Below are 16,864 nucleotides of genomic sequence, written 5' to 3' on the forward strand. Positions count from 1 at the left end.
GGAACTGCCAGCACTTTCAAGTTCTTGCCAATCCTTACAGCTCTCTGAAATTCATTCAGTAGATTAGTTAAAACATTATAGAGAAGTTGGAGACGATGACAAAAGCTGATGACAACAACATTTGTCTGGCCCTCTTGAAATTATTTGAAAAACTGGAGGTCGTGTACGGTCTTGAAGCAAAAGTTTTATTGCTTCTTAAGGAAACATTTGCATCTCTAATAGCAACCCAATTGTGTGTCACTAACTCAACTGACTGAGTCAGATTTGTGCATTGATTCTGTCCTCATCTGCAGACTCAGAGCAGAGGATAGTTTGCGATCAGTGTTTTACATGAGAAAAAGGTAGGGCAGGTGGTGAGCCAGGAGCCAATGCAATTGAATACATGTCTATGTGCATTCAGGAAAGAGCTTTCAGGATGTCACAACTGCTGAAACTCTTTGGCTATGCAGTAGCATTCTGGAACAGCTGGTTGCAACTTCCAGTAAAACCTTTGCCAAAAATAGGGAGGGTGCTGTGTATTCCTTTACAGCTCAGCACTAAAGGGGGGGGGAGAAAAACTTTTTCTTTCTTTCTATAGCCATGGTCTGATCCTAACAGTCTACATTCTTATGCTGAGAACTTTGTTTTGAATTTGATACTGTTGTGATTTTCTGTGGTTATATATGCTTTTGAAATGTTTTTCACCTTTGTTAATTAGGTACTGGTTTTGCCTTGGTTTTGTCAGCTGCACTGGATCTCTTTAATGAGAGAAACATGGAATACAAGTATTTTATTAAACTAACAAAAACAACAAGCTTTTTCATCACTACCAGTTGCCTGGGAACTTGGGCATTCCTCAAAGGATGGTGGTGATTCACAAGGTAATCTGCCCTGCGTGTTATAGCCATGGCACAAAGCACTTGCCACAGAGAGTCTGTGATAAGTATAATGTGCTCAAAGGCCTTTAGATTTCAGAATCCTTTTTGGAGTGCTACTGGTAATGGAATAGAAGGTACGACAGCTTCTTCTGAATGATAATTTGCATTATTAACACAGATTCAAATGCAGTTGAAAGGCAAGGAACTTGGGGCAAATAAAAAATAATCCGTATGATCTAGCATTTCCTTTAAAGGCCTCTTAACGTAAGCCATTCAGACATATCAGGGTGGTTTCCATCAAGCCATAGATCACTGGTGGTGAATGATGCACAAGCAGAGGTCAGTGCATGGGTTAAGAACTCAGCAAATATAATGCTGGACTGCATAGAAGTTATTTATGTGCACATAGTGTTTTATTTAAACTGGCTCTAATGCTCCTTGTTTTACTGTTTTCATGGTCTTTCCACTGAAAGTGGTAAACCAGCTGTGAGTAGAGAGAACACCAATTTTACTGGGAAAAGTGTATTCAGATTCTCAGCTGTCTAGAGTATGCATAAAATCCAAACTGTAAGAACACTGCACTTTTAAAGCCAATTTTCAGAATATTAAATGAATGTTTTTGACAGAGATTTGAGCTTATGGTGGGTATAAGTGTTCATATCAGTGCTCAGCTTTTGGTGACATAGCTTAAGAAAATGGGTTGGAACTCAACTGTATTATTTACTTTGCAAAAATGGGAATTCTGAATTTTAAAAATGTGAGATATAATATTTACTTACTTACTTATTCATGAGATTTACTGCCCTTTACTAGATGGTCTCAGGGTGTAAGTACATAGATTGTTAAAATGACATAGCGTGATTGCTCTTTTGGGTGGCCAAACATTGGAACAGGTTTTCTCAATGTCTTCATATATAATAAAAATATAAGGCTGTCACCATATTGGCTTGTTTGGACATCAATAGGCTGCTATGCCAAATCTAGGTGATGAATGGCAGATGGGCAGGTGAGTAAGCAAGCAGCATGTCAGAAAACCACTGGGTTGGGTTGGGTTGGGTTGGGTTGGGTTGGGGTGAGCTGTGAGGCATTGATGAGAGGCAGATTAGGTGTAAAGAGTAGAATTATGTTTTATATACTATTCTCGGATGGAGATTCTTTGAAAGTTTGAAAGTGTATAAATCCTGAAATGAATTAAAAATACCTCCTTTCTCAACTAACTTGAAGTCCTGTTGCTCATGAAGCCAAATTCCCTAGTCAGTCAATGAGTCCCTCAGATATAGCACACTTGTTTTGTATCAGAGATCATCAATTTCATGCATGAAATGTATGCAAATGCATGTGTGAGATCGAATTAAGGCAAAATTTTTGTGGAAAAAATACAAGGTCTGCTGGATGAGTCCAATTGCCCATTTTAGCCCAGCACCCTATTCTCACAGTGGCCAACCAGATGCCCTAAGAAAGAGCCAAAGCAGGACCTGATAGCAACATCACTCTCCCTACTTGTGACTCCCAGTAATAGACACCCAGAGGCATCTTGCCTAGTAGCCATTGAGAGTCATATCCTCCATGAATTTGTTGAATCGTCTTTTGAAGCAATCCAAGTTGGTGGCCTTCACTACCTCCTAAGGGAGCAAATGCCATATTTTAACTATGTGAAAAAGTCCAATTATTGCCCAATGAATAAGATGAAACAGTAGCTCCTCTAGTTTGTGCAATTCTTTTATGCTTAACTAGTTAGTTCAAACACAAAGCACAAGAACATAGGAAGCTGCCTTATACTCCTGATCCATCTACCTCAGTGTTGTTCACACCGACTGGCCAAGGATTTTTAGCAGGGTTCTCTTCCAACCCTACTTGGAGCTGCTGGGGATTGAACCATGGACCTTCTACATCCAAAGTAGATGTTCTACCACTAAACCACAGCCTTTTCCCAACTAAACTGCATCTATTCCCCCAGGAGTCTGCAAGGACCATCACTACCCTTTGTAATTTTATTCAGGTTATAGAAACTTCACTCACAAGATCATTTCTCCTATTAAATTAAGCATATAATTTTATGCTGATCACTTTGACTTTCAGTCATATGGCATCTGGATTAGATTTCTACAGTTTCCCAGATATTAAATCAAAGACAGTGTTAGTAACAAGAGACGACATCTGAGCCAGATTTGGAAACCAAGGTACCCCCAGTGGCTTCCTTAACTCCTGCAAAATGAAAGTGATTTGCTGAACTCCTTTTGAAACAATGACATTTTCCTTCCAAACATTTTGCATGATGGGCATGCATTTGGGGGTGTAAAGACTTGCAGAATAGGAGCTATTTTGCAGCATTGTAAATGGGTGGAAAGGAACTTCTGGGGGGACACAAGGGTATGCATACCCCTATTTCAATATGAGTAGGAAAATGAGAGTACCCCTAAACATTTTTTTTTAGAAAAAAGAACTTGGTATGTTACATAGAAGCCTCCAGGGAACTATGATGACCAGTGAGCTGTTTCCACCCAACTTCATGTCATGAGTTGGAGCCAAGAGAGATAATAAACCTCTTTGCTAGCTTCCTCACTGGTGACAGAAGGCCTGGATTAAATGAGACAACAGCCACATACAACACAGGACAGCAACACATTTAAATCATACAGATGCTTCCCTTGAGACAATTCTCTTTTATGCTGAGAGTCCTAGAGAAAGTGAGAATCTGGATGCACAAAATCCATATTTCAGTCTTGCCTTACTGTCTCACTGGAACCCAAATCCCAGTTCTGCAACATCTCTATTTAAAATTGAAACTCACATGCTGGTGAGGTAAAACCACCAACTTTGGACACTCTGCTGTAACGTGACAATAGTTTCTTATTAGCTGTACAGGAAACCATGCCAGGCTCTCTCTGAAAATAGTGTAGTGAAATATGAACAGGAAATAATGCATTAATATAAATTACAAACATAAAAATATTTAGTGAAGAGCAACAAACAATCTGCTGCTCAAACATGGACTGGCTGCTCTATCAAACGAAGGACTTACAATTATCACACTATGAAAACTATCAGAGCTAAGAGATGTCTTAAAAGAACTGCAAAATGCAATCTGTTCACAAAAGCCTTATGATGCTTCTTCCAAGGTATAACATAATAACAGCTGCACAATTTTTATGCAAGGCTTTTAATAATAAGGTACCATGTGTTTTCTACAAGCAAGATTTACTTAAATAAACTTGTTACAAACCCTGCAGGAGCACTTAGACAACAAGCGGAACATCAACAGAAGGGAAGGTGTTCTCTGATGGACATTCAAATGATCAGAACCACAGAACTATGAAATTTCAGAGATATCTGAAATGTTAATTTTCTGATTTCTCTGTTACTAGAGTTTATGTAGCATCACCATCCATTAAAACATACCTTTAAATGTGTAGGAATGTGTGAATATGCCTCTGAAAAGCTGCAAACATCTTATTGGAAATTAAAGAGAGGAAGAAAATAAGAAAATGGGGATAAGAACTAAGAAAGAAAAACTAATATAGCAGCAGCATGTTCAATTTAATTCCCAGTTTGAACATGGAGACCATTTCACTAATTTTCAGTTTCATTTTATTTTTTGCTTGGGTATTTTGCCTTCATAGTAAGGTTACCAGACATCCCCGTTTCCCGGGGACAGTCCCCGGATTTACAAATCAGTCCCCATACAAAATCCATTGAAGCTGAAAAGTGTCTCTGGATTCATTGGGGGGGGGGGAATCTGGTAATCTTACTTCATAGGCTGCCCACACATTAATTCCAAAATGTTTTATTCCTTGTTCTAGCATTGACAATATCCATTTGCCCACAGCCAGCTGAGAGACAAAATGATCCATCATGTTAGAATCATTAGTCTAGATTGCATGACAAGCATGGAGATCAATGTAGTTTTCCTACTAGACGTGGCTAGCAAACAATAATCCACCCGAGACTTAAATGTGTTTATCCCATTGAAGCCAATAGGTTTACCAGTCAATCTTATGAATGCCTACACAGAAGTAAACCCCATGACGTTTAATGGGGCTTAGTCCAAGTATGTATAGGAGAGGAGCCTTAATTGCAATTTACATTAGGGGTTTTTACTGGGACTCTGCCCAATGTTCTCCTGTTTCAGTTTTCATGTGAAACTCAAGTGCTTTAGGGAGGCAGAAATGTTCTTTCTAAAACTTCTTTAATTGTGGGGCATGTTCACATTTTTTAAATGAAAATCCTGACCTGATAATGGCCATTATTTTGTCTCTCTGTTCTTGCTTTGGCACAATTCCTCCTGTGTAATTACTTCATAGACTTCTTCTAGAGCAAGGACTCACCCACACTTCAGCTTTTCCTGTGCCTCAAAAGCGCAGGTCCAAGTGGTTTTCCACTTGACCCACACTTTCTAGACACAGATCCAAGCAGATTTGACACAAAACAGTGAATTGTTGTTTGCTCCGATTGATGGGAGCAGAGGGGAAGCAGCAAGACAAGAGGAAGTGTGGATAAACCCTTAGTAATATAGGTAATCCCAAATATTCTGAGATCTCATAGCAAATGAGAGGATGTTTCTGGTATTTAGTAGTTTGGTACAATTAATGAGGCACTTGTATGTGAGTTCACACATGCAGGCACATCACACAATGGCAGCAATGTCAGGCAGTGACTGACTGTGTACATACCTCAAACAAAATGTGATACAGTAGTCGGAGAACCTTTAGACCAGAAATTTGTATATTAAAAACATTTAGCCTTGTCTCAGTTTCCAATGAACCTGCATACAAGTTCTCCTAAGAAATACCAACTTTGATTTGCTAACAGAACAATCTCGTTCTCATTTGCTTGTCCTTAAGAGTCTCTGATGCAACTGAATACAAACATTAAGCTTTTGTAAAGAATACAGTGTGTGAATGGCGAAAATGTAGAATAGGTGGTTTTTGCATATACAGTACTTCCATTGACAAACCAATCTGGAAACTGATCAGATATGAATGGAAGGCTCAGAGCAAATCAGGTTTTCATGTCCTCAATTGAGTCTGGATTGGCTCCAGGAGCTAATCTGATGTCAATGAAAGGACTATACTGTATTCATTTGGAGATACTATTGCTGTAAAAGCTGCTTGTCTGGATTTTAATTAGGGAACTAAAAACAACTTGGGTGGATTATATTTTAATGCATCTATTGAAGCTTTATTAAAAGATTGTGTGGGGTTTTTTTCCTAATGATCAAAGGTCAAAGGTTAAGCAGGATACTATTAAGAATATTTTGGGTTTTATTTTATTTTTTAAAAAATCACTTGTTTTCGTTTTGATTTTGGCCTTTGCTTGTCTTTAAGATACCTTTCTTTCAAACATGATTCAGCATTTATAAGGTTTTAAGTCACACTCAAACCCCAAAGATATTTCCCATGGGAAAAGAAACATACCAAGATAAGCTATAAATCAGTACTTTGTACCCATAGTGCAGCAAAGGCAAAAATAAGAAAAATTACTGACTAGGTGGAAGAAAAATAGGCCACAAATTTATTGTAACTTTCAACACATTGCAGTTTGGCAGCACAACAGGAGCCGTGGACCACCTATTGGTGGCACCTGGGTGAAAGAGTAGCATATATTGAATGCCCATAGTTAGTAGGCACAGTTAGTGGGCACAATGGCATTTGGAATTATGGCCAGCTTCCCTCTCCTGCATTTGGTGAACACGTGAGAAGGGTGATTTGAACGTCTCTTTACTCTCCTGCTGTCACTTTAGCCTTCTTCATACCTTAGAAGCCTGACTAGTGAAACAGGGTGGGAATCATGAGGCCAGGCTGGATGGCCCTACTCACCTGCCTACAACATAGCGAAAGGTATTCCAGTAGACAAAGTTCCTGGTTGCATGAAGGTGTGTATTCATGTTCAAATGAACACATATACAAGCTTACTTCAGTATTTACTACTGAATGTGCTATGTGGGAGAGGAAGGGACTACAGCCCCACAAACTGGAAACCTCATTTGCACAGTGTTGGCATAACTTCTCTAACTCCTTTTCCCCCTAAGCCATAGAGGCCGGCCTTTTAACCATTGCTTGTCATTTCTCAGTTCTTGTTAGTCTTATCTGCAATCTTTTAAAAAATGGAACACTGCACCGATAAATCTAGCTGCCATTATTTGTATTGCAACAATGCAGCATACTGCAAAGGGATGCCTTTCATTGTACTGTACAATGATGCTACTTGCGAGTAGATGAATTATAAAGAGTAAATTAACGTCTTTCTTTCAAAGATCCTTGTGCTCGTGGAACTAGCAAGGGAAACCACCCAGTCTAGAAGGGGATTGTTGAGGATGTTTCACCATGGATTCCCCTTACTGGATCAGGCTGCTCATAAATATCACCATTTCCAAGGAAGGAAATAATATTGTCATAGGTACAGAGTAGTATTCCACTAGGTTTAACACAGATTAGACCAATTAAAATTAAGAGGCCTAGCTTAGCCATGTTTATTAATTTCTGTGGGTCTAATATGAGTAAAACTTACTTGAATACCACCCATAAAATTAAATTTTGTAAACTCTCATTGCATTATCTTTCAAGAAAATGTGCATTTAATTGACTCATTTTTAGCAATTTCCTTCTTCTGAATTTACATCTAACATGTTTATGTCCTTCAAAGCTTTCAAAATAACCATAACTTTAAGTAGCTTCTCTGGCCTGTAGACATATCCATGCTTCATTGTTATTGGAAACATATCATTAAATTAATCATGCTAGCTTTATGGAAGCAAACACCATGTTGTGATTTCAATAATCTGGCATAGGGTAACCAACTGTGCTGAAAAAGTAAGCCAGAACTGCTGCTCTCATGTGGCAGCTTGGTATGCTTAAAATGCAGGAATTAGCAGGAGCAAACACATTTTGGGAACTTTGCAGAGAAAGAAATCACTTTGGAGTGGCAATATGAAAGAGGGAAATAGCAGGTGGGGAAGGGGCCAAGCAGCTTGACCCTCCATCACTTCTCTGCTCTGAATTTTCCACTGCTGGAGTTGCTTTTCATTAAAGACAGCATTAGCCGGCTCAGATACCCATGCCCATGCATTTAAACCTAAAGCCTAGAGTGAGTGCGTTTGCTGGTATTAATCGCTATGTTTGCCTGCTTTTGGGCTCCTTTTCATTTGCTATCAGCCCCACTCTCCAGCTTCAGACTCTTTGCTCCTTGGAGCAGTAATTTGCCTTTCTTTGTTCATGTGGCTCAGTAAAATTTAAAACTCATATGTTGCTGGTGCTAATTGAGTAATAATTATTTGCCTGGTTTAATGTTGTCAGTATTTTTCCTTACAGCAAACAATTTTCTCTGAAAGCAGAGCATTAGAAAGAAAGAAAGAAAGAAAGAAAGAAAGAAAGAAAGAAAGAAAGAAAGAAAGAAAGAAAGAAAGAAAGAAAGAAAGAAAACCTACCCTGGCCAACACATGTATCCATTTCAGCACTTAAATCTAAGCATAATTCTTTACAAGCACCTTTGTTATGCAGGGCTGGATTTTTATGGGAGCAGAAGAGACTGAGGCCCTCTGGTGTTTGTCATCTGTGAATATTTATACTGTACTCCTGAAACTTTTCACCATGCTGACTGTTTTCTAGTTTCAGTCAATAACTGAGGGCTGCAATATAATACTTAATGGAAGTGTACTGGACAATATTTTTTATTTTTAAAAATCCTGTGCATACATGCTGGAAATTTTCAGTACAGAACACAGAAGATTTCTTACCCATCCACCTACGATATCTGGCACTGTATTTTTCTTAGTGTATGACCAAATCCCATATGCCCTGATTCCAGAACTTGCTGCACCAGTATAGCCTGAACATTATGTAATATATACTTAATTTATGTGCAGAATCAAACTCCTTAAACTAGTGGTTATGAAACATTTTAATCGTGTAGCTTCCGCCTTAGCAAATGGTCTGATACGCATTGTGACCACACATGGACACAACAGGTTAGGTCACTGGGCCACATTTATTTAAATATTTAAACCCCAAACAGATCTGTATTGTGGGTACAAGGTGTGGGATCTATATCTAACAACCAAACTTTGGGCAAGCTTGCCCTCCCTTAAGCCCCACTCTTTCAGCTGAGTAGGGAGGCCTTCCTGCTACACCTCCTCCTTCTGGGGCCCCATAACTCTAAGCAGGTGTTTACAGCTTGACCTCAAAGGTGCTCCCTAACCATGTCACACAGCCCAACAGTCCTGGAGGCGGGTCTTGGGTCTACATCCTTCCTCTTTAAAGGTGCTGGGAGGAGCACAGAGAGAAGAAATGCTATGGTGCATCTGCTTCACCACAAGTGGACGTCTTCACTGCAACAAAACATGTCTCTCCCTTATTAGTCTCAGCAGTCACATCAGGCGCTGTAACCTTCCTGAAGTTTGACTTTACCTCATAACTTCCCACACCTGTCTGCCACAGAAGCTTGGTCACCTTCTTCATACACAGAAATAATAATTTCAAGGAGTCACATCATGCCTCTCCCCTTTCCTTAAAAAGGGCCCACAAACCAGTAGGCGGACATAAATACTACTCTCTGGTGGGGCAATTTCCAATTTCCCACCCATTGCTGCTGTCAGCACTAGCCTTCTGGCCATCACCACCTTAGATGAGGGAAGAGCTGGTCTGTCCAAGCAGATGAAGGAGGAGAAGGAGGCTGAGCAGAATGGTGCCCAGTCCATTTAAAGGGCCTGCCACTCCACCACAATGCTGAGCCCCAATAAGATCCTATGGGAGTATTGTCCCCCTCCAACATGGCAGCCAACACTCACTTCAATGTACTTGTAAATAACACGCTATGTGAATAAACCATTGGAAAGGTATGTTATAGACAATTCACCACTTCCACAAAACCGAAAGCTCAGTAAAGTGAGGTGAATGTGGGGCACCTTTTCTAGGGACACCAGTGAGTGACACTTCAGTCAGTAGTTCTTTTATGTCTAAAGAAAAAGTGGCTTCATACTTTGTCCTATTACTCACCTACAATCAATACCATATATGTAGCCCACAACAATAGTTTAATAGATAACATGATATTTTAGTTTTTTAAGTCACACAGAACTCATAAACGCTCTTATGCTATTAACAACAGCAGAGTGCTGTACTTTATCTCTATGAAATAGATACACAGAAATATTTATTATTTAGGTATTTTTAGTGATGTACTATTACCCCATCAACCCCCATTGCTAATACCTTTTAATACCTTTTCTTAAAATCAAAGAAAAACAAGCAGTTCATGAAGAAGAGCCAGCTTGCATTTTATTAGGATGGTTACCTTTCCTTTGTTAACGATCTTAGGAGAACTATTTTGGGAGGCTGTTGTGAGAGAAAGTGATGAGAAGAGATACAGCCAGACATCAGCCCTCACAAACACACTTGAAACAATGTGCTCTCACAGTTGCTTAAAAGTCATGGAGCAGCTGCACTGAAACTGTAAAATCTGCAGTTTCGGTATGCCAACGATTTTCAGTTGGCCTTAATCAGAAAATAACACAATTTTCATTGAAGTTCTCTGCAAGCTAGAAAAAACACATTAGGGCTGATGAAAATCCAGCCCAGAAAAGCAACCATCCTGCTGAAACTTATCAGAGATCTACAAATGAGGCACTTTAAAAAATGTGGCAGGGTGATGGTGCTCCAGGTTCAAAATTCCAGGCAACTGCTTACATTCCCCCTCCCTCTTGGTTTTCTCCCTACTCCCACATTTAGAGAGCATTCCATGGCCACTGAGCATGATCAGCCCTCACTGGGTTATTTTTGGGGTTCTCTTCCTTTAGGGTTCTCCCCCTCCTAAATCTTAGGAAGGGCACACATTGCCTATTCCTGATTTACACAATGACCTATTTTCAAGTTATCTCAGCACTATGTTTCCTCAAGTTAATAAATTTTATCCATAAATAGAAAAATAGCTGGCAGTGAGATTATTACATATTCTTATTTTACCACATAATATATGTGGGTGAAAACCCTTAATGAATGGTATATAAGTTTGCCATCAAGGATTTTTGATCTAAGTTCTGCTTCTCTCTCTCTCTCTCTCTCTCTCTCTCTCTCTCTCTCTCTCTCTCTCTCTCTCTCTCTCACACACACACACACACACACACACACACACACACACAATTGCTGCCACATGGAAGCCACTTGAAATTGCAACCATGTGATGTAGCAATTGCCCACAAAGTGACACCATTTTATGACATCATAAAATATTCTTTGTTGGGTGGTCTGTGGGCAGCAGCATGAAGAAAGCTGTATGGTAATTAGCCATCTTTTTGAAGTTAAGTTTAAATTGTGGCAAAATTTTAACATACAAGCATGCAAAATCCTAAGGGAATGCTGATATTATTTAGTTGTCTGAAGAAACTGTATGACATTGGCTTCAGAACTGGACCTATCACCCCTTCCATTCCAAATATCAGTGACAAAGCCAAGAGTAGTGGCTGTAAAGTTAATTGACTACTGAACTCCCTTTGGCTGCAATCCTATGCATATTTTCTTAAGGGAGTAAGTCCCATTGAATTTTGTGGGGTTTACATCTGAGCAAATGCACAGGATTGGGTTGAATCCTCAGCTTGGGTCCAAACTTTTGTCAACTACAAATGATCACTACAGGAAAATATTCTCCAAACTAATCCTAAAGCCCTGTTCAGGTGATGAAAGTTGCAATGGCTAATCCTGTCACTCACCTCCAGATGTTCAAGGGGCTTGTTTACATGGCGGCTGCGCCTAAATGCATAGACTTCTCTATGCACTATCCCTGAAAAATGAAAGGCCAGAGATCATACATAACACCCCATGTACAAGAACCTATGCATACTTGAGTGCATGCAAAAACACTCAATGCAAACAAGATCTTTTAATATGTGGAAGTTTCTGATGTGAATGACAAATCAGGTAGCAGGATTTTGTAGGAACCTGAGACTTGTGGCAACAAGAAATAGCTTAGGATGAGCTGTACTAACTGTTGCACTAGTCTAATGTTGCAAACGGTGGATGAGATCCATTGGATCTTCACTGGAGGAAGGTGGGATTTTTGCCAATTCCCACTGCAGCCTGCAAAAAAATTATTTAGCGGGTTGGGAGGAAGCCTCTGAATTAAAAAAAAAAATTAAAAAAAACTTTTATAGATGACACTAGAGTAGGGAGAGAGAATTGGCAAAAATCACCTCTCCTCCCATTCCTCTAAGAGGAGTTTCTACTAGATTCTTTACATGCATAATAGGAGACCTTCCTTTCATGCAATTAGCAAGTCAGGATCCTTCCCTTTGACATTATGGGCATATTCATATAGGCAGGAGAAGTTTGTTTTGTGTTATGAACAACATACCAGTTCCTGATGCTCTGCTCATTCTACTCTAGTATTAGAAACATTTCCCAAGACTGGGATATTCTGGGGCAAGTAGAGATGCACGCCAGTGGTTTGCCTGCTGACATACATGAAATGGCTCTCTATGTGCTAGAAGTACAGTTTCCTATCTTATGTATTACATTATTGTGAAGAACTTAAACACACACAGACACGCAACAGCAGTTTCCAGCAATCAGTGCAGGTGTTGCAGCTCAACATGCATGTTACAGAGGAGACCTTGGTAAAGTCAGCTGAACAAAATAAGCACGGGAAGAAAAAACTAATAAATACACTGCAAACTGCTGTGTACAAACAGAGTGCAAGGTGCATCCATCAAGATACATTTTTATTTCAACAAATACAATATGGTAATTGTTGCTGGCAAGCTGAGACAGTGTACAAGCTAATCACTTGTAAATACTAACTTTAGATTTTTAAAGAACAAGAGAAAAACAGTGTCTAATTAAACTTAGAAGATTTTTGTTGTTGTTTCTGTAGTGTCTACATAAAGGACACGATAAGGTTTAGTGTACTGTGCGCTTTGAGCAGAGTACTAGATGTTCTAAATATAGTACCTACTTGAACACAAGATAGATGTTGCAGAAGAGTGTAGAGCTTGGAGGCACAGTGTCAAGGAATCAGTGGGAAAATCTCTCGATGCAATTTTTCTGACAACAGATTAAAACGTTAAGGGTACTGAGATAGGATTGTAAATAGAAACGTGTAACGTTATTCATGCAGGTTCACCTTTTTGTCTTAAAGAACCGAAACGATACAAATCTGCTTATTTTAAAAGGAAGACTGCTCTGTGCCTGTGTTCTATAAGAAGACACTAAAGGTGCCATCCTGATCCACAGAGCTTACTAAAGTATTTGCTATTGTTATCAAAATTGATGCTGGTAAAAAGCTTGTATGCATGAAGACTGTAAAATGCGTCACTGGCAGTATAACTAATATATAATGATCTGCATAAAAGCACATTTTCCATTAGATGATGTTCCTGTTCAAAGAATAGTGCACTGCAACATGCTATACTTGATTACTAACTTTTTGTAGTAAATCTTCAGGCTTCAGAGGCAGCGTGATATTGATTTTTTATATATTAGTGGATCCGTTACAATATATACTAAAGTAACATTTTTACATGTAACTGTGTGTTTTGTACTATTTTGTTTAAGTTGTCTATTGCTACTTCAGTTTTATGTACACCGCTTTATATAAATTATATAATCAGTGTCAACTGCTGGGAGCAACAATGAAGGAGATATATTGCCTTCCTGTTCTGACCTATCTGGATCAGCTACTTAGGGTAGCAGTGGGGAATCTTCAGCCCACAGGCCTAATTAGACTTTGCATGGGCCTCAAGTGTGGAGAAGGTAAGGACAACGCTGAAGGTGAGCTTTCAGTTTTTCTTTTGCAAGTGAGGCTTTCTGACAACACCAATCAGCTGATTGGCACTAACAGGGAGACCCATGGCAATCAGCCCCTTGAGAACTCTGAAGTGCAACTGAGGGGGCTGTCTTTTCAAGTGGTTTGCCTTGAAACCACCAGCTGAAAGTTTCAATTTAGCAAGTGCCTTCAATGCAAACTGCTTCTTGCTAATGGCCGTTCCTCACAAACCACATCTACCTGCCCACGTGTCGTATGCAAGCACCTTTGAAGGCAGGGTCCCAGCACTGATCAGTTGATTGGCAGTGGGAGTGCACTTGCAGAGGGACTTGCTCCAATAGTGTGAAGTGGTTTGCATGGAAACGAAATGCAAACACTTTCATGTATCCAATCTAGTTTCACCAACTGTTCTTCAATCTTACCTGGATTAAGCTTCATTTAATAGGCCACTGCTGTTCATGCCGATGTAGAGCTGTGTGTCATCAGCATAACGCTGACAAGATTCTCCAAATCTCTGGGTGATCCCACTCAGCAGTTACATGTTAAACAACACTGGAGAAATCCATGTTGCATGAGAAATGGGGAGAAGGATAGGCCCAATGGTCAGTGGTCCAGGACATCCTGTACATTAAGGAAGCAGGTTCAGAGTTTTGTTAGTAACTGTACCAAAGTCATAAAAAAGAAATGTGACTATAGATAATTTGCATAAACCACCAGTTTCAGTTCATGCAATAAATTCATTTTAGGAAGTCTTTTGCCTTACTCATAGTATGGATATTTATACCACTAGCGACATCCAATATTATGATACAGTTATATTTCTCTCAGCTGCAGGGGTAAGACTTGAACAGCTCCACTATAAAAACAAACCCAGGAGTTCTTCTGTCGGTATAGTTCATGGAATCTTAAGCTAAAAATAGCTTAAAGGGGTTCTTGTTTTGTTTTTAAGACTGTTTGAGTCCTTCACAGCAGAAAAATAACAGCTTTGCTGAGAAACTAAACAATGGGCAAGTGAAGAGAATATTGGGAGATGATATCTTGGGGGGAAAAATAGAATTACATCTGCACAGAAAAGCAAACAGCTCAAGGAATATCTCAAAATAATGATACCATCTGCACAGGGGAGTATAAATAGCTCAAGGGATATCTCAAAACAAGAACAGAATTCTGCAACAGGCAGCATGGAAGAAAATATATTTTATAGGTATTTTATAAAAGGATAATATACTGCTGTGGAACATGAGTGTGTACAACTCGGTGAAATCACTGAAAGATTAAACTGGGTTTCTGCCCCACAGGCTGAAATAAACTAACAGCACTTGGTAAATTTATGTAACGAGGGTCTTATGGTGGTTTCTCATAAGCTGAGCTGCAATATTGGTAGGAAACACAAACAAGAGGAAAATGTACAATACATGAAACATAATCTCTTCCAAAACTGTAATTCATGCTGAAGCAGTAGCAAAAAGAACTAAAGAGTCTATGAAGAGATTGCAGCTGATTTTGCATGGACAAAGAGGTTGTCACATAAAGTTCACTTGTGAATGTATCACAGGGGACTGTTTTTCATAGTATATTTGTTGTTGTTGTTGTTGTTGTTGTTGTTGTTACTATTATTACAATTTATTACTGGTGCACAACAATATTGTTTTTCCTAGCACAGCAATATTATTATTATTATTACTATTCTTACTGATTAAGTAATTAATTTATATTCCACTTAATGTCCAAATAGGCTTCTAACCCCTTTATGAAGTATAAAAACCAATTCTACAAATATTGAAATATAAACATCCTTAATTAAATACACAATATAACAATCCTATTATTGAGATTCACAAATATCCGTGCCAATAGAATGGAGCACAACCACCAATCCAAGCTTTGTGTTTCATACATTCACTGCAAAGTTGGGGTCCCTTTTCATCAATTCTACAGCAGCACTTTGAAAATACATGAAGTCCAGCCATTGCACTGTGGGTAGAGGGAAGTGAATGCATTCCTGTGTTGACTAGGAAACTAGGGAGTGCTTCCTTCTTTCCTTCCAGCACAGTGCTAGAAGAGACAAAGAGTCACTCAACTGCCTATGTGATATTAGGTGTGACGCAGGCACAAGATATGGCTGGGCCAATCTGATCAGAGTACCTGCAAAGCCCTGAGCATGGCACCATGAGCGAGAGAGCTGTGAGTGGTGCCAGGAAGCCTTGATGATCAGCTGATTGTCTGGGCTTCAAAGTGCCACAAACCAGGCTAAAATGGGCCACCTGATATTGTTGTGTCCCAGCCACCTGCTGAACTTGGCCTGCAGGGGATGGGAGAGATAAGGACCCAGTCTACCAGACAAATCTGGTTCCTCACACCTGGTTTCTGCAATGTGAGGGACACTTCCATTTCTTCCTGCATCATACAGGTGTCTTGGGAGCCACCATATAGCAGCACAGCAAGATAGGAAGAGTCATCTGATTGCCAAGGCGCTTGGGCAACTCACCCTCCCCTGTGGGCCACTGCACCATGCCGTGGGAATACAGGAAGAGTTCTCTGGATGTCTAAGCCATTGGAATATTCTCAGTTATGCCACAACTCACTTCTTCTGCGGCTGTAATGTTTGTAAACAGCACAGAGACAAATTAAAGGCACAGCTGGAGGTTTCAGGAGAAATGTGCCTCCCTGCTTTCCTCTGAAATATCACCTTAGCAAAAGCTCAGCTCCGTACTACGTGCCAGTGCATTAGGAGTGGAGCGAATCAAGTCTTTTAACAACCAAGCAATACCTCTGAAGACAGATAACCATGGTTGTAATATTATTTCCTGGTTTTACTATTCCAATCCTGTTAACCTGTTCCGTTACAATAGAGTGAAGCTGTTCGTTTTATATATATACTCCTTCCCTTCCATCCATTGGTGCTTTTCTTTGCTCTTTTTTATTATGTAGGTACTCATATTTCTGTCCTTGGTGTGTTAAAAGATAATTCATACTGATAACAGCATTAATGGGATTGGCTTCCAAATTCAACATATAATGTTTTCAATATATTTGCCTGGTTTTTTGTGGTGGTGGTGTAGTGGATTGTTCTTTTTTAAATATAGCTTTGAAAACAAACTTCTGTCTTTGAAAAAAAAAATATTGCTTGCACACCTGTTCCTGTTTATTTAATTTTTTTTAAAAAAATGTTAGCAGCACATACACACAAATCTCACAATGTGTGTGTGGGGGGGGGGAACAGTGGGGTTGATCCAGACTTTACCTTATACGGATGG

Source organism: Podarcis liolepis, assembly GCF_965112155.1.
Source record: "Podarcis liolepis genome assembly, chromosome: 9".
NCBI classification, from domain to species: Eukaryota; Metazoa; Chordata; class Lepidosauria; order Squamata; family Lacertidae; genus Podarcis; species Podarcis liolepis.